Raw genomic sequence first — 18,370 nt, 5'->3', positions numbered from 1 at the left:
TTTTGGAATAATTTCTGCCAAGAGGTAGTCGTCATCATCACTGACTCCACAAGGAAACCTGGGAAAATAAGTTCCCTCTATGCAGGTGGACAACGGGGTGTTCCAGCTGGCCAGGCCTGCTTTCTTGTGACATAGGGACTTTAAGTAAACATTTGAGCGGAATATAAAAAAGAGATCATGCTAAGAACCATTACTTAGGAACATGTTTAATCTTCACTAGTGATCAAATGCAAATTTAAATGATCATGAGATACTATTTGCCTATTGAGTTGTAAGTATAACTTCATATATAAATATATAAATCCCAATTGCATGGTGTAGTGAGTGCCATGAAGGAAACAATTAGGAAAGAAATAACAAAAAGAGACCTGTTTTAGGTTCTGTGGTTCAAAAAAGCCTAAGGTGAAATTTAAACTGAAACCTACTTGATGAGAAGGAGCTAGCCTTGCAAATTGTATTTGAGAATAAGGGTAGGGGAGAATTCTAGCAGAGGCAACAACGCTGACTGTGTTGCAGGAAACAACTTCTGGATGGAATATAGTGAGGTGGGGAGAGTGCTGGAAAAGAAGGTTGGTGACTGAAAAGGGAGGAGGTTGTTGGAGTTTGGGGACAGGGACTGCACTACTTTATAACCATAGTAAAGCTCGGATTTTATTCTACTCTGCTCAGCCTCCAAACCAGACATACCTCCACCTCAGGGCCTTTGCTCTTGCTATTCCCTCCAATTGGGATACTCTGCAGAGCTCACTCCCTCACTTCTTTCAAGTCCTTTGCTCAAAGAGCACCTACTCAGTGAAACTTTCCCTGGAGTTGTGTTTAAAATGTAAACGCATGTAAACGCAGACACACATACAATTCCCTGTCCCTCATGCCTTCTTTATTTTTCTTCACAGCACTTACCACTATCCGCATATTATATATTTCCTTTATCTCATGAGTGGAGTTATCATTGAGGGTATGGCACATAGAGGGCACTCAGTAAAAGTGTGTTTAGTGAGTGAATGGGAAGCCATTATAGAGGGATATGTAGAAAGTAATGCAATATAATTTCTCGTTTTAAACAGGAGCTGTAGCTGCTGTGGAAAGAATCGACTTGAAGAAGACTAGCAGAGAAGCATGAGACCAGTTGGGAGGCGGCTGCAGTGGTCCAGGTGAGAAGTGATGCTGGTGGAGCCAAGAGCCACGACAGTGCACATGAAAAGACTGCTTTGGACTCAGTAAATATTTTGGACGGTGTAGCAACAAGACAAACTTCTGTTTTGGGGGGTAAGGAAAAGGGAATGATGCTTTCCCTAGCCTGAGTTACTGTGCGAAATGGGGAAAAGTTTACTGAGATGGGCGAAGATGGGGACAGAGAAGCATTTATTTCATTTTGGACGCGTTAAGTTTGTACTGTTTTTGTAACATCCAAGTGCAGATAGTGGTTGAGCTGGATATGCAAGCCTGTAACTCAGAGAAGTGGTCTGAGTGGGAACAACAAATACGTATTGAAAATCATGTCAAAAGTGGATAATTTTTTAAAAAGACAATTAGCTGGTGGTAGTGGAGGTATGAAATGTCTATAGGGAAGAAACTGAGAAAATGATGTCTGGGGTAGGAACTGGAGAGGTTGTAGGGAAAATGGAGAGAGGGAAGGAGCGGAAGAAAGGCGGGGATGGGCTGTGAATATGATTATGGGAAGGAGGGACAGAAAGCTGGGGCAAATGGAATGGATATGTCGGTCCCATCTATGTGTGGGTACAAGGGCAAGGCCTGCCGGGATATGAGGAGTAATTACAGGGAGAAAAGAAGAGTGGGAGAATGGAAACACTAGGGAAAGTACAGGACACAAGGGCCAGGGGAAAAGGTGAGAACACAGATTAACTGTAATCACAGCTAGAGACCAGCCCAGCAGCTGGAGGTGGCCACAGGGTCAGGGCAGTTCAGAGGTCACAGGGTGATCCTAGTATGAGAAAAGAAGGTGGAGGAATGAGAAGGAAGGTGAGAATGGAAGGAGGTCCTCAGAACTTGGCCATGAGGAAATAGGATTCTATTATTAGACATAAACCTGAGCATGAGCTCACAATGGGCAAAAGTCTGCTTTAAGGCAGGAATTTTAAACAAAGATACACAAAATATCCTCTGGACATCTATGAAGTCCCTGCAGTTGCTCAAATGGTTTTCTAAGTATGGCATTCTTCTGTGGAAATAGATATGGATGGCTTCTATCACATTCTCTAATCCTGACATTTAAAAAGAGAGAGAGAAAGAATAGAATCTGGTGCATAGAGCAAGACAGAAGGTAACATTATATATTAAAAAAAAAAAAAAGGAATATGTCAATCAGAAGGAGGAGGTGAAAAAGAAAGCATGCAAAGGAGACCAAAAAAGGAGGAGGAGGTGAAGGAGGAGGAGAAGGCAGAGCCTGTCTAAGGGAGAAGGTATCCACTCTGATCTAATCAAGAAGTTGCCCTCTCCACTAAGTGGAAATGATGAGAAAAGAACCTGATGCTATTAGTCATTTAAATCCTGTAACTGCTCCTCATTCTGACTCACCCACGAAGCATCCTTCTGATAAGGAGATGAAAGAGAGAAGCCGTGGCTGGACCTATGGGAGGCAGCCGTCCACCTGACAGGTAGGTTTCTGTAAATTACATAAGCGGCCCTCTGGTTTTCTACATCTTGTACATCTTGTGAATGTTTTTTTGTTTGTTTGACTAAGCTGCTGGTTTTGCGACTGGAACATCGTGATGTTTCTGAGCCTGTCATGAAGCTGAGTGAGGGCTTGATGCAGGACCATGGGGAATTTCATCCCAACATCTTCTTGGGAAACTCTCTTCAAAAGTCAGCCAGTTGTCTTCTCCTGGCAGCCCCTCCAATGCCACGTGTTTGAGAAATGTCCTGCCTTTCCTACTGGAAGCGTCTCCAGAAGGAACTTTTTCAGTGCTCACAAATGTGAGCTGTCTCCTTTATGGGCAGTACGGAGAAGGATGAATGAACAAGTGAAACTAAACCGCTCTCACCCTCCACCTGATGCTCTGTTCCCTGAAACTGCAGAAGCATTTGGGTTTGCCCCAGGACCACGTCTGCTGGGAAGAATAAAGAATCTCCTTTCCCGAGAAGTCAATGGGAAGAGTTGGGGACTAACAGTACTAATGGCTAACACTTAATGAGCCCTTAACTCCCAGCACTACGCACAGTACTTTATTCTAACTTCCACCAACCACAGTCACACAGCAGCAGAGACAAAATTTTAACCCAGGAAATCTGACTTAGGAGCCCTTGGATTAACCAATTCACTGTCCTGCTGCTAGAGGCAGATCTAGAGATCTAGGGAGCAGTTTTATACAGGACCTGTCTGCACAGTGGCTTAGGGTTCCAAGAGGATAAAGGCTAGACCTGCCAGGTGCCTGAGGGCTAAGCCCAGACCTAGGCATCACTTGTGCTGCATTCTGTTGGTCAGAAGAAGTTACCAGGCCAGCCCAGGTTCAAGGGAAACACCAATAGATTCCACGTCTAGGTGAGAGAAAAGGCAGGAGATTGAGAACATGATTAACCTGCCACATCCATTATATCATATTCCATTTTACAGCCAATTTATGACTTAGAAGGTATCTAACTGGTGAGATTCCGTGGCTACTTCAGCTATGGGTGGTGTGAAATGCACCATGGTAAAACACAGGGTTCAAATCCTCATTTCAGTGCTGACTTGCTAGACGACCCTCGGGCAAGTTATTAAACCTTTCTTCCCTTCCTTTCTTCATCTCTAAAATGAGGGGCAGTAACGTCTAACTTGCCAGGGTAATTCAGAGAATCAGAGAGAATGCAAGGAAAATGCTAGTGCCTGGGAGATGAGATGGCTAAGCGGTCCTGTAACACTGTTGTTACTAGATTTCTTGTCTTTCTTCTTAAGTAAGGTAACAGGACTGGTAATAGAGTGATTTATTCTCCCTGTCATGGGAACACCCAGCAGACCTCTAGAATTGCCTGCCCCCCCCCTGGAAACCTCAGCAATTATGCAGTAGAGTTGGGGCATGGCCTTGTGAATTTGTTCAACCTTTTGGAAAGCACTTTAGTAATCATTAGCAAGAGTCATAAAAAGCGTTCATATCCTTTGACCCAATTACTAGATTTCAAGAAAATTATCCTCAGGGAACTGATTCAAAAGAAAAGCAAAATCCATATACATCGAGTTCTTCGTTGCCTTTTCTCTAGAGCAACTAAAAATAAACAGTTTAAATGTCCAACAGTAAGTGAATGGTTAGCTAAATTACGATCAAATGAATATTTGTCAGAATATTATATGACTCCTAAAATGACAATTATTATCACTACATGACAGTATGGGAAAAAAATTTAATGAATTGCTAAGTGACAAATTCAGAATTCAAAAATTTCTCTACAATAAACAGCTAGAGCAAGACAATGAAAAATTTTGTTAGTGTTTGGAAAGTGGTCTTGAAATTGATTTATCTTCTTTAAAAATATTCTTTATTATTTTACATCCAAATCAGAAGAAAAATTTGGGCAAGGCCATATGGGAAAGTGATTTATTTAAAAAAAGAAGGGCATATAATAAGTGCCAGAGAATACACTGCAGAGCTTTTAAACATACAAGTGCTTAAGCTGCTCCCTGGAGATTCTAATTCAGGAGGTCCCAGATAGGGCCCAGCCACTGGTATTTTTTCAGAGCTCCACAAATGATTTTGACACGAGACTGAGACTCACTGAGCTGAGCACTCACCATTATCCTTTCAAATGATCTAATATAAACACTCTGTCTGATCAGAAATAGCAATACAAAAGAAACTTACATAGTTAGAACTCTTTTTCCCTAATACAGTTTGTTCCTACGTGTGGGCCTTTTCCATTTCCAAGTATTTAGTTGTGCTGTGATAAATCTGTAGCCTCTGTATATAATCCAGAACACAGAAAGAACAGCTTTTGATAAACATGTGTGGTTCTGTACAATGTAAGGAAAAAACATGACATAAGAGCTGATGGCCTGGGTTTAGCAGAAAGAGTAATAGCAGGAAAAAAAAAATCTCATCTCCATATCAGTCAGAAGATATTGACAGGATTTCAAGGACGGCCTCCCACTGTGACCAGCTGTGGCCCTTTCCTGAGGAATAGAAGTAGTGGATAGTCTCATGAAATTGAATATGCATATTTTTCTTTCTTCTTATAATGGTAGCATTAACCCATAGGGAGTTATTGTTAAAGACTGAAGAGCAGGAACAGAAAAAACCAGAGTCTTGTTCTACCCAGCTTAGCATCCACAGAATCTAGTGAGAGACAGTAGATTCTCTGAGAAAATCCTGGAACTGACCGATTTTCACGATAGTTTCCTGAGACCATCATTGCCCAAAGTGAGCTCTCTGTAAAAAGCAGTTAGTTCCTCAGAAGGCTGAAAGGTATTGCTTGAAAAGGGATTCCATGATGAAATAATTTTGGAATGCAGGATTTAACCAAGCTAGAGAGGTTTCTTTGTAGGGCCTCTTGGGGGCTTTTTGAATCTCTGAGAAAGAATTATAGTATGAAATATGAAATTTCCTTGATGAAACACACCTTGCAAAACACTTCTATAGACATGTGATTTCCAGTTAAAGCAAAATAAATGTTGATTCTTAAATCAAGGAAAATTAATACAGGATATTTTGACCCTAGATTTACATTACTAAATGTGCATATTCCACCTAAGGAAAACTAACTTTTACTTGAAAATTAAGATACAGAATATCTAAAAAAATTCAAGAGCCTCTCCAGACAAATCCTTAGAACTAATGAAAGGGTTGACTAAAGTTCCCAGACATAAGAAACTTGCGGGGGGAAAAAAAAAGCAAACAATTAGAAAATTTAATTTTAAAAATACCGTCCATAATAAGGGCCAAAATCTGTAAGCTGTATAGAAATAAGTCTAATAAAACAGGGTCAAACTTGCCTGGAGGAAAATTAAAACCTTTATTGAAAGACATAAAAGGATTTCTAAACAAATGGAGTAATGATACCATGTTTGTGGTTGGGGAGACTCAATGTGATAAAGATGTAATAGTTCTCCATCTTTCACTTCCCTTGCTTCCTAATTAAGACATACTTCTCATCCTTTCATTCTCTTGTTTCTTGCAACGTCCAAAAGCAAAGATGGTAGCAGCTCTTTCGTTATCAGAATGTCTTCTGCCTGTCTCAGCAAACTTCTAGTGAGGCACGTTTTAGGCCTCTATCTACAGATGCCCAGTGATATCCTGGTGGTTGTTCTTAAGGTTTCCAGTATAATACACAAGGTCTTAAAGCATATTCAGGTAATATGAAATTCTATGAAGGGCCTATGCAATTTGTTTGTGATTTCTGATCGCTAGATATATCTCTCTCTTGTTGGTTTTTGGAGTTTTTTGGTTTTTCTTTTTGTTTTTTAATGGAAGTACTGGGGATTGAACCCAAGACCTTGGGCATGCTAAGTGTGTGCTCTACCACAGAGCTATTACCCTCCCCCTAGATAGATATCTCCTTGGATACCTGAGCTAGAAAGGGCTTTTCTTGTATTCAAAACTGCCCAATTTAATTTACTAAATGGGGTGCAGTAGAGGTAAACAAAGGTAGCTTCCTGGCTCACAACAATACTCCTAGTGGCCACATTTGTGCTACATTTCCCCTGATAACAGACTCAACCCCAAGTCACAGAAATGGGCAAGCAATCCCACCTGGGGCAATTATAACACCTCATTCCTCTGGCCTACAGTTGGACCAGTGGTAGACACATGACCCAAGCTGGACCAGGAGGGAGGGATAAAGCTAACAGGAAAAGAGCAGAAGAGATAAGAGACTGATAATTTTTGAACCCCTGGTTCTAGTCATCCCTGCTTTTTCATGGGTTGAGGATATAAGCCAATAAAAGTCCCCCCTTTTGCTTAAATTAGCTCAATATGGCTTTCTGTCTCTTGTAACCAAAGAATCTCCACAACATGTAAGCAGGTGGATGCTTCTATGCATAAATTTCCCAGGCTGCTACTAATGCAGTCAGAGATGATTCAGGGAAGCAGAAACACTACAAGTTCTGGAAAAAGGAATTTATTATAGCAAAGAAACTTAACACAATGGTAGGAGGACCTGGGGAAGTGAAGGACCAGGAGGAAAGTTGGAGATCAGAGAAGAGGTCACCATTTAGTCGATCTGAGAAGCTAAACACATCCAGCATCAGAAAGAGATGGCAAAGCCAAGGCTCGTGGGAGGCCAGTGGGAAGCTGTGCCTCTGGGTAGCAGCTTTGTCAATGTGGATCACAGCCATGCACGTGGCAGTGTTGGGGCCAACATGTCAGTCAACAGGATCATCAGCTGGTAAAAAGAGGCAGGTCTGGAGCAGAGGAGAGTATGGACAAGCTGGACCCCACGGGCATGTCTGCATCCATCCCTCTGTAACCGCTTCTGACCACGACAGCCTGCAGAGGGTAGTGACTGCTCCCTCACCTCCACCTTCCACATCTCATGCAGATTCCTTTTTTGGCCAGCTCCTACCTAGAACCATACAGAGAAGGGGATTTGGGGAAATGTAGATCCCAACTTAGTCACGTTGACACAGTACAAATTATCCTAACCTTTATCCAGATGCCGCACATTGAGAACTTCCTGTAAAGATTCGCCAGTGAGGACAACAATCAGATGCTACAGCACTTGACCGGGTGCTCAGCCGCAGTCTGACCCTGAGCCTCCGGCTGCTCTCCTCATTGGACAATTTTCCCCACACCCTTCCAAGTTCCCAGCTCCACAGCCCTCCTGTCTTATACCTGAGAGCCCTCCATCCTCCTCCCAAATCTGTAGGCTCAGCCTTGTCACAATTTTTAGGACTGATTCTAACTTTAGAAAAGGAAGATGAGGTATATTTAGTCTAATGCTCAGGAACACAACATAAAATTAAGTTTACCCTGAGATCAGCCATGAGCCTTTTCTGGGGAGGAGGGGTGGTAATTAAATTTTTTTATTTAATGGAGGAACTGGGGATTGGACCCAGGACCTTGTGCACTGCTAAGCATGCACCCTACCTACCACTGAGCTATACCCTCCCCCTTGAGATCAGCTTTGACTTCTTGCTCAGCCTTAGTTTCTGTTAGGTGGCTTCTGCCTTGCTCCTAAAGCCAAAAATGCCATTTTGATGATCTATGGAGCATTCCTTCCAGGCCTCTGAAGGCAGGATGAAGTCCCTGCCTTGCTTTGACTCTCCCCAAACCCCACCCAGCTCCTACCTCTGAACTCCAGTCAGGAATGGTGGCTGCTACCTGCAAACATGCTTTCCCAGTACGAGCTCCTGCAGGTTGGATTTCCACTTGCAGCAAACCCATGATGTGCTTGAGCGATACTCTTCCAAGCCATTTGGAACCCCGACGTTGTACAAGTAACTCTTGTTCTGCAGAATCAAAGGGTCACCTGCTTGCTGGGTGTAGCCTCACGTCACAGAGTCACCTGCTTTCAAAGTTCACTAAAATTTAACTCTCCCTCGTTGGCCAGTTTTGGTGCCAAACTCAAACAGCCTCTTCAATTTTTTGTTTTTGAATCACTATACCACCCTGTTTTTTCTTTGTTTAAACTTCTTTCTCTCTCTTTTTGGTTTTGTGGGGTAAGTAATTAGGTTTGTTTATTGACTGATTTTTAATGGAGGTACTGGGGATTGAACATAGGACCTTGCGCTCTACCACTGAGCTGTACCCTCCCCCTTTAATTTCTTTTATCTCCTGTTTAATCCCTTCCAGCCCAGCACATCTGACTTTAACATTCAGTTACATTTCATTTTCTGACTGAATTTCTCTTCAGTTTAATGCCAGCATCAGCAAGGGGGGAGGGTATAGCTCAGTGGTAGGGTGCGTGCTTAGCATGCATGAAGCCCTGGGTTCAATCCCCAGTATCTCTGTTAGAAAATAAATAAATCAGTAAACCTAATCGCCCCCCCCAACAAAAATTTTTTTAAAGAGAGAGAATTCTAATAACCAACATTAGCAGCTGACTTTCTCTTCCAAATAATAATAATAATAATAATAATAATAATAATAATAATAATAATAATAATAATAATAATACTTGTGGTTATTGTTACTTTTTAATTACCTAAGGAAATTTCCATGTGCCCAGCCGTGAGCGGAGAATCACAGTCATGGTAAGATGGAATACCAGTCAGTCCCTCAGTTAGTTCCCACGTGCTCAGGTGTTTAAGGTGCTTGTCCTGGCCAAATGACAAATGGCTGCATGTCATGGATCTTTGGGGTCACCCAAAAGTATTTTAAGTGGCATCCAAGAATGCCAAAGATGTTCATTTATTACCAGCTCTGTTGCTACCCTCTCTCTGCCCTTGTCATATCAGATGACCCTCATGCTCCTGTTTTACTAAGCAACTGCTTATCACTGATTGCCCTGTTCCCCAGATTCCATATTCTGCCTGCCAAACTGGAGAGCCTCCCAGCACCCACACCTGTGGGCTGCAGGTGTGTCAAGTGTCAGGTCCCCACCCCTTCCTGTGTACCATGTTTCTTCAATGCCCTGGACCAGTTTGGTTAGGATGACTGCCATTACCAGTAACACATCGAACACTGGGTGTACTGACTCATGGAAATAGTTTTAAATACCTCTGCTGGCTCCAGGGGAATATATCAAGAGAAAACAAAGGCACCTGTAAGGTATCTGAGATCATTAAATCACCTCTTACAGGCCACCTGTACGCTAACAAGTTGAGCAAGATCATCACTGACCACTTTATGGCCATCAAGTTAGGCGCTAGTTCAAATGTATGATCTAATGGCGCTTTTATGCGCTTACAGCTCACTGGGCTCCTTGTGTAATCATTGTGGAGCTATATTTAAGTCTGTTTTATAGAAGCTGAAGCAGCTCACTTTTATTGCTCTAGGTGATTATGGGTTTTATGATCTTTTCTCTTAGGGTGTATTTTTGACCCTATCTCTAGCTTATTTAGTGCTGAGTTCCTTAGATGCGAGCCCACTGTCCCATTTTAATAGTATTCCTATGAGAAAATGAAATACAGATTTATTTTTTGAATAATCAATGAATATTTTCATTTTTAAATGATCCACTCTGTCAATGAGGAGTCTACCTACCTCTGATTTGTGCTGTGTGTGTGTGTGTGGCCGATAGTGAGGGAGGGGCCAGCGTGGGCTGGATAAGATGCTTGGAGAAGAATCTTTGTTCCAAGACTGATAACTGTGACAAGTTTCCTAGATGGCAGAGAGTAGGAAGCCTGCTGGTTGGGATGACCCTGAGCTAAGTTCTCCCAAAGATTCAATACCTTCAGCTTCCCCTAGGTTTCCTCGCACGGAACTTCAGCTCATGCTTGCTCTTTCTCTGGACAAAATGGAGGTCAGCCATTCCTTCTTTTGCTGACCCTACTTTGGCTAGAGGCCCCAGCCTCTTTTCCCTGAAGCCTCAGCTTCTCCTGAGCACCTGTGGTAGGCCCAATAATGCCTCCCTGGGACTTCCATGTCTTAATCCCCAGAACAAGTGAATAAGCTACCTTGCATGGTCCAGGGGACTTGGCAGATGTCAGTAAGTGAAGGATCCTGAGGGGAGAGATTATCTTGGATTATCTATGTGGGCCCAGCATAATCACAAGGGTCCCTTGAGAGAGGGATGCAAAAGGATTAGGGCCAGAAAAGGAGATGTGACGATGAAAGCAGAGGCTGGAGTGATGTGGAGCCAAGAGCCAACAAATTCAGGCAGCCTCTAGAAACTGGAAAAGGCAAGGTAACAGTGTCCCCAGAAAGAAGGCAACCTGACCCATATCTTAGCCCAGTAGGACCCATTTTGGACTTCTATCTCCAGAACTGTAAGAGAATAAATTTGTGTTGTGGGGTGACTTGTTACATCAGCAAAAGGAAACTAATACAGTGCCCCAGCCAGCACTGAGTAGAAGGCAGAGCTGTGCCGCCCAATATGGTAGCCATAGCCATGTGGAGCTAGTGAGCAGGTGGAATGCAGCTAGGCTGAATTGGGATGTGCTGCAAGTATGAAGTACACACGAGATTTTAAGAACTTCATTACTATTTTGGATACACTGGGTTAAATAAAATATATTGTTAAAGTTACTATCACCTAATTATTTTCACTTGTTTATATGTAGCCACTAGAAAAATTAAAGTTACACATGCAACTCGCATTATATTTCTATTGGTCAGTGCTGTTCTACGGGTTTGGATGAATCTCATTGCTGCAGTTTCTGACATAATTACTGTGAAACCTGTGTGAATTGGCCCAGGCCTTCTGCCTCCAGCCCAGATGCTTCTGGTCCCTGGGGAGTAGTCCAGGATGCTGCCAGAAGGGGGACCAGCCCTGAGCTTCCCTGAGCCTCCCTGGCTTAAGTCTGGGTATCCTGCCTGAAGTTTCACAAACTTAAGTTGTATGGCCTGGGGGTGACCTATAACAAAAAGAACACAAAATTAGGTGTGGTCTCTGAGCATCTGTGCACGTGAAGGACCTTGAAGCTTAAGCTTCATTGGCCTTGATAGTAATCTGCCTCTGCTGCCTTTCCCGAATCTCATCTGATGTGGCTCCTTTCTCCTCATTTCTAATCTGCCAGGGATCCCACCCTCCACAGAGCTTTCAGTGTTTCTAAGACAACATCCAAAGTGGCCGCCACGGCCCTTAACCCAGACAAAAGGGGCCCAGGCCTTGAGCTTTGGAGGCTCCACAAGTCACAAACACAACAGATAGGTGTATTAAGGAACATAAGAGTGCCCATCACTTGGCATGTGGCATTCAGTGCTCGTCCAGCACCATCCACAAACCTGAAATAACTCTCATGTCTCACGCTATTCAGATCCCGAGAAATTGCTTCGTTATATTTCTGACCCCGTATCTTTGACATAAAAAGGAACTGAGATCAGAGACCGTTGAACATTTGTAAGTTGTGCTGCTGCTAACATAGAGCTAGACTCTGCCTCCAAGTGCAAGGAGGAGGAACCACTTTCCAGAAAAAAGACAAATCAATCAACTTGTCACATCCTTCCTCTCAGCTAGTTTGAATGCAACAGATTCTTGTATAACAAGGTATCATTTCCTAGTGGTGCATGGTTCTGATATTTGCAACAGTTGCAGGTGAGAGCTAAGGGACATTTTGTAACATTAAATAATTCAGATTACTCTTACATTTGTATACATGTAGGTTTAGATGTAGCATTCAGGAAACATGAAATGAATTGGCAACTAGGTGGACAAATATCGTGGCAACTAGGTGCACATTGAATGCTAAAAATGATGAATTTTCATTAAAATTTGAGTAAGATGTAAATTTTCCAAAAATTTAGATGTAAATTTCAGCTTTATTTAAATAATTTTGAAAATGAATGTAAAACCATCCTAGAGACAGAAAATACAAAAGTAGAGCTCAGAGAAGAGAAAGGCTGAAGGAAAAGGAGACAGAAAGCCATCTGCTTGCGGGGGGAGGGCATGGGGGTGGTAGAGTGTGCACTTAGCATGCCCGAGGTCCTGGGTTCAATCCCCAATACCTCGGTTGAAATGAATAAATAAATAAACCTAATTACACCCCCCCAAAAAACCCTAAAAATTAAAAAAAAAAGCAAAAAAAAAAAAAAAAAAAGCAGTTTGCTTAAATTTCTACAAACCAGAAACCATGAAAATGAGGAGACTTCAGATGAACATAACCCACAGAAAAAGGCAGACAAGATTTTACAAATTCTTTACTTAATAAAGAGTTTATTACAAATCAAATGAAAATGAGCAACAGCAACAAATCTTCCAAGTCACGTTTTGGAAAGATTAGATGCAGTCCCTACAGCTTTGTATTCTCCACTAAGTGAAGACTTTATTGATTCAAACAACGGGAGCACCACCACCACCACCACCAAAAGAATTATTCACAACAAAATCATAACTCAGGAAGTCAAATGCAATTCTGGCCTGCCAATAGCATATGAAGAAAATTGCATTTATAAAAGGTGCGATTGAATGTGAAAGCCAAAAACCTCTGGAACATTTACTGTGTTTATGGGACAGTGATGCTGAAAAATGACTGTCCCATTCTTCTGACAGTGTAAAATGTTCCTAGCAAAATGCAATCCCATTCAAATTAATGATTGCCCTTTTCCATTGCATGAACACAGCAGAATTAAATTTAATGTTTCATTTTACAGCCAAATTATTTTATGGAGGGGAGGTAATTTAGGTTTGTTTGTTTTTGTTTGTTTGTTTAAACAGAGGTACTGGGAATTGAACCCAGGACCTTGTGCATGCTAGGCATGCACTCTATCACCAAGCTATACCCTTCCCCCTACAGCAAAATTATTTTGGATGGGGAAGGAAGTTGTAGAAATAGCTTTTGTATGTTTTTATATCCTAGATCCAAAAGCAATATTTTGTTACTACTGTGACAGAGCTTTACAACCAAATCTCCTGATCAGTTTTGGCCAATTAAGATGTTTGTGTCTGGAAACACTTAGGTTCTTGACAGAATGAAACATCTCTTGTACACAAAAATATATGTATGTACCAACGACAATTTTTTTACAAGGGGGAATAAGCAGCAAAACAAAACTAATATTCAGCAGAGACAAATGATGTTCTTATATGATGTATGATGTTCTTATAAAATAGTATGTGTCCAATATTTAATCAGGCATAATGATGCTTTTTGTGGCAGTGGCAGCTCAATCTTTATAGAAAACAGTGGAAACTTTCTAGGTTTCATAGAAATTATTTTAAAATGTGATGCAAAAATGTTCAGTGTGTAATATAGGCTAAAAATGCATCAAATGATCACTATATAGTGACAGAATGAACTCAAAATGAGATTATTAATTTAATGTGTTTTAAAATAAGAAAAGTCATACACAACATATGTAGAAGTAAATTTTACTTAGTTTACTTAGAATACATTACACAGCTTTTTTGTTTTTTAAACAGTTTAATTTTCTTTTTTGGGGGGTAATTAGATTTATTTGTTTATTTGTTTATTTACTTATTTAATGAATGGAGGTACTAGGGATTGAACCCAGGACCCTGTGTGTGCTAAGCAGGTGCTCTGCTACTGAACTATAACCTCCCTCCTTTTACTTAGAATATATTACAAAATAGAATCAAAAGTATTACATTTCTTTTTCTTTGTTATTATAAAAGTGATGTATTTCAAAAGTCATAGAAAACAAGTAATGTATGTTATATAGATTGATGAACCACCAGAAAGAAAAAAAAAAAAACAAGGAAATCAAAATTAATATCCACTGCAATGCTAATTAAATTCAGTTATCTTTGTTATTTTACTGGCTTTAGGTCATGTTAAAAACCACAGCTTTATGGGTGTTTGTTGATTTTGTTGTCATGAAAGTTTTTTGTTGTGTTCTGATGGAGTTGTATTTGTTAAGATACAGAGTTAGATCATATTTTACTTAACTGCTATTTTGATTCTAAACTTTTAATTTTTTAGATTTATGATACATGGGTCTATTTGTGCCCTTATCTGGTCCCAACAAATGTTAGGTGTAGGGCCATTTGCCACCCACAAGACCTGGCTTTCTCATGTCATATCACTTGCCACCATATCAATTTGCCAAGGCCCAGTCACACCAGTTCCTAGCTTTTCCTCCAACCCACCTAGTTTCTGATGTAATCAGCAGGTCTCAGGACCAAGCATACACGTGTAACTACAGTAAAAGTCCCAAGAGGGTAAAACATAGCAAACCAAGCATGTGCGAGGAGCAGCCTCACAGACGAATACTTTTCCCAGCTGATGAAATGACCCTGTTTCTTTGTCCCACCCTCTGGACTCCCAGACGGCCAGTATTTGGAACTGTGAGTTCCAGTCCCATGGGAAGTGAAGACAGATTTCAGTTGATACTAATCTTCCTCACTCAAATCCCAATTACATAAATACCACCGGTTTATGTGGACTCGCGTGACTGTGGAATTAGGGAAGTCACGTGTTGATTATTCAAATCACTGATCTGCTAGATGACTTAGACCCCTGCCTCCGCCCCCCACCCCCACAGTCCCTAACCTCTAAGCTGCTTTCCCCATTCACCAGCCACTCTGTTGTGGGATACAAGCTCTTTCCAATTGTTGGAGCAGTACATTTGCTGGTCCAAAAAATAAAAACTAAGTCCATGTGGATGAACACTCTGGGTTCAGTCATCAGTGGTTTAGAGGATGTCCTCCTGTTTTATACCACTGTTCCTTTCTGTTATCCCAGATCCTTAAGAGTGGCTGCAAAGAGAAGATTTTAGTGGCAAGCTGCGCCCACATCCAGATAAGCGACAGACTGCCCCGGGCTCTTTGGTGTCCAGGAAAGCCTCGAGTCTGTGTGGTAGGATTTCCCTGAGAGCAGTGCTCCCATTCATCAAAGCAAACCAACAACAAATAAAATAGAACAAATGAAACCTGCCAGAGTAGATGGTACCTCATCCATTCCACAGCATCTGGTCATGCAGCTTTGCTAGGTCTTCCAGAAAAATCACTCACTGTTTCTCTTTCCTTTAGAGTGGTATGTTGTTTGTTTGTTTGTTTTTTATTCCGTAAGCAGTGGCTATGTATTGTACAAACCAGAGGAATTACAGCTAGGCAAAATAGTACACAGCCAACTGCACATGAGCAAAGGAAAATATAATAAAACAAAAATCACCTGTAATTCTACCCACACTATCATTACTAAGCTCTGATGTATATTCTTCCATGTGTGTGTGTGTTTGTGTGTGTGTATTTTAAGAAAAATGAGATCATGTTGTAAATGCTATTTTGGCAATCTGCCTTTTTAATCTATAGTATTATGAATGGTTTTTCATGGCTTCAAATTTTCTGCATTATTATTAATTATTATTATTATTATTATTATTATTATTATTATTATTATTATATGAATTCTTAATAGAGGGTAGCTACTTCTGTGTGCCACATACTATGCTAAGCACTTCCCTTATGTCATTTAATCATTTCTGTGACCCTGGGAGGTAAGTATCATTATCCCCATTTCACAGATTAGGAAATTAAGTCTCAGAGAGACTGAGTAACTTAAAATACACCACAGGTTTTGTAAATGGCATAGCAGATTGGAGCCCAGTTCTCTCTGCTGACAGAGCGCAGGTTTTTAACCAAGGCGGTAATACTTCTGATAAGCATCATTGACCGTTCTAATAATCTTCTAGTTAGAAACATGGATAGATTGACAAGTGATGTATAGATCAGGTAATTGACAATCAAAAGATACACAGAAACACTTGTAAGTATAGCCAAGCATATTATCATACACAAGGATGTGAGTGGGTGTCTGTAGACACACACACAAACACACACACACACACACACACACAGAGAGAGAGAGAGAGAGAGAGAGAGAGAGAGAGAGAGAACAATATAATCCAGGATCAAAAGAAGGAAAAACAGAAGAGAGAGTGCAGTCAGAGGAAGTGGCATAGAGAGGGTTTTCATTCTTTCCCTGGACGAGCTGTGTACGTCTCTGAGAAGTGGAAAGTACCCTTTAGTTTCCTTTTACCCTTATAACCAGCCACTTCCTGGTCACCTTTGGTAGCTCCCTTTGCAGCTGTGGGTGTTTCCCAAGGAAGACTACACTCCTTTCTTTCATTTTCTCCCTTAGGTTTCTCAGGGCTCCGAATAGCCTGCTGCTTATCATTAAATGACCTTCAAATCCATGTCTAGCTCTCCCCTTTATCCAGAGTGAGGCTTCTGCAGCTCCACACACCTGTGACTCCTCTACATGCACACCCTAGTCATTTCAAAGCCAAGATGCAGGGCTCAACTCTCCCCTCCAAACTCCCTTCTCCTTCCTGGTCCCTCCATTTCTGTCAGTGGCATGATTACACTCCCACCTTCCAGGCTCCAATCTCGGGCTCATCTTTAATTACTTCCCTTCCCCAGCCTTGCTGAGAGAAGCAAGCCCTGGACATTCCTGGGGCCTGAATTCCTGGTACCAGGTGTCAACCCGGGGTCACACATACCAACAGGGTTCCATCTAGGTGTGTCCGGCCCACCACACAAAGGGAAGAGAGAGCCTGGAGAATAGATCATCTGTTCTGGCCTGGCTCAGCACCCCTTCTTCTGGTGAAGGAACTGTCTGGCCATCTGGGGGAAACATGCCACCTACAGGTTCATTTCTTGTTTTTCAAGTGGGGCTGACTCACCTCCCAGCTGCAAGAGGGGCGGACACATGAATTGGGCTAGACTAATCTGAGAGACTGGTTGGGGAGGCCTGTGACACAATCTAGGCCAATGGGCAAACATTCCAGGGAGCTTTGTGGAAAACAAGGGGAAGAGACTTTCCCTTTCAGAGTTGTGGGAAATGTGCTTGAACCTGCTGGTGGCTGTTTTTATTGTGACTGAAGATACACTCCCTGAGAACGAAGCCCAGACAAAAGGGAGACGGATCGCTGAACACCCCTCTGAGTACCTAGATCCAACTGTGCCTGAAGGCAAACTACCCCTAGATTTTGGTGAGTCAGCAAATCCCCTTTTCTGCCGCAGCTAATTCGAATTTCATTTGCCACTTATAACTGAAAGAGACTGGTAGTATTCATGGGGCTCTTCATAAATATTCTGTTTCCCGCTTTCCAGACACAAGATAGGACTGTACTTCCACATTCTCTTTGAAGTTAGGGATGGTTGCGGGACCTGCTTTGACCAATTACATGTCAGCAGACATTTTAAGACCCAGTGCAAGTGCTGGCACGTCTTTCTGTCTGCCCTAGCAACCAGCAATACTCCGGACAGCCTCTCTCCCATCAGCCTGGTTCCCAGAGTGAGGATAACATGGGACAGAGGCCCCAGCTGACCTGCAGTGGACATGTAGCAAGAACAAGACCTTTATTTTTTTCAAGCTACTGAGATTTGGGGGGTTTTTGTTACTGCAGCGTAACCTACATCCCGACCAACCGTAACACTGACTAGTCTGTAGAGGAAAGGGACTGTTGCTTTGTTCATCTGTGAATCATTGAATCATTTAAGAATCCTCAGTGTGTATAATAATGTGAATGTACTTAATGCCACTGAACTGTACACTTAGAAATGCTTAAAGTGGTCAATTTGATGCTATCTTTATTTTATCACAATAAAAAAATACCAGCAGTCTATCAAGGCAGTTAGGGCCCTAGGGAGTCATTCCACATAAATGGCTCTGATGGCCAAAAAGTTTTTCCTGCATCCCCTCATCAGACCATTATTAAGCACCTACTGTGTGACTATCCCCATGCTAGGCACTGGGGGGGGGGACCACACTTCTGACCTTGGAAAGCCTTCTTCCAGCAAGAGAGCCCTCATCACAGCTGTTCGCCATCCTTACCCTGCCCCACCCCCCTTTCAGGTTCTGGCATTATGAGGAAACCCATCTATAGCCCCCATCGAGCAGTAATGTCTGAAAGGCGTTGTAGCCATTTAAAGAATGCTC

At 41.9% G+C, this 18,370-nt stretch overlaps 1 long non-coding RNA gene across 3 annotated transcripts in view; it reads left to right on the top strand.

The window, feature by feature from the left end:
* Window positions 1–18,370, top strand: part of LOC116157715 (uncharacterized) — a 41,757-nt gene that overhangs the window by 451 nt on the left and 22,936 nt on the right. For 2 of the 3 annotated variants that reach the window (XR_010384427.1, XR_010384426.1), the window contains exon 2: window positions 1,065–2,615. This is a non-coding gene — a long non-coding RNA (uncharacterized LOC116157715). Of the gene's footprint in view, window positions 1–1,064; window positions 2,616–2,701; window positions 7,036–18,370 lie in introns of those variants that run through there. The other variant, XR_004141846.2, reaches the window with a different exon arrangement.

The sequence above is a fragment of the Camelus dromedarius genome, chromosome 16 (assembly GCF_036321535.1).
Source record: "Camelus dromedarius isolate mCamDro1 chromosome 16, mCamDro1.pat, whole genome shotgun sequence".
Classification (NCBI taxonomy): Eukaryota; Metazoa; Chordata; class Mammalia; order Artiodactyla; family Camelidae; genus Camelus; species Camelus dromedarius.
This window is presented reverse-complemented; position numbering and strand designations above follow the sequence as displayed.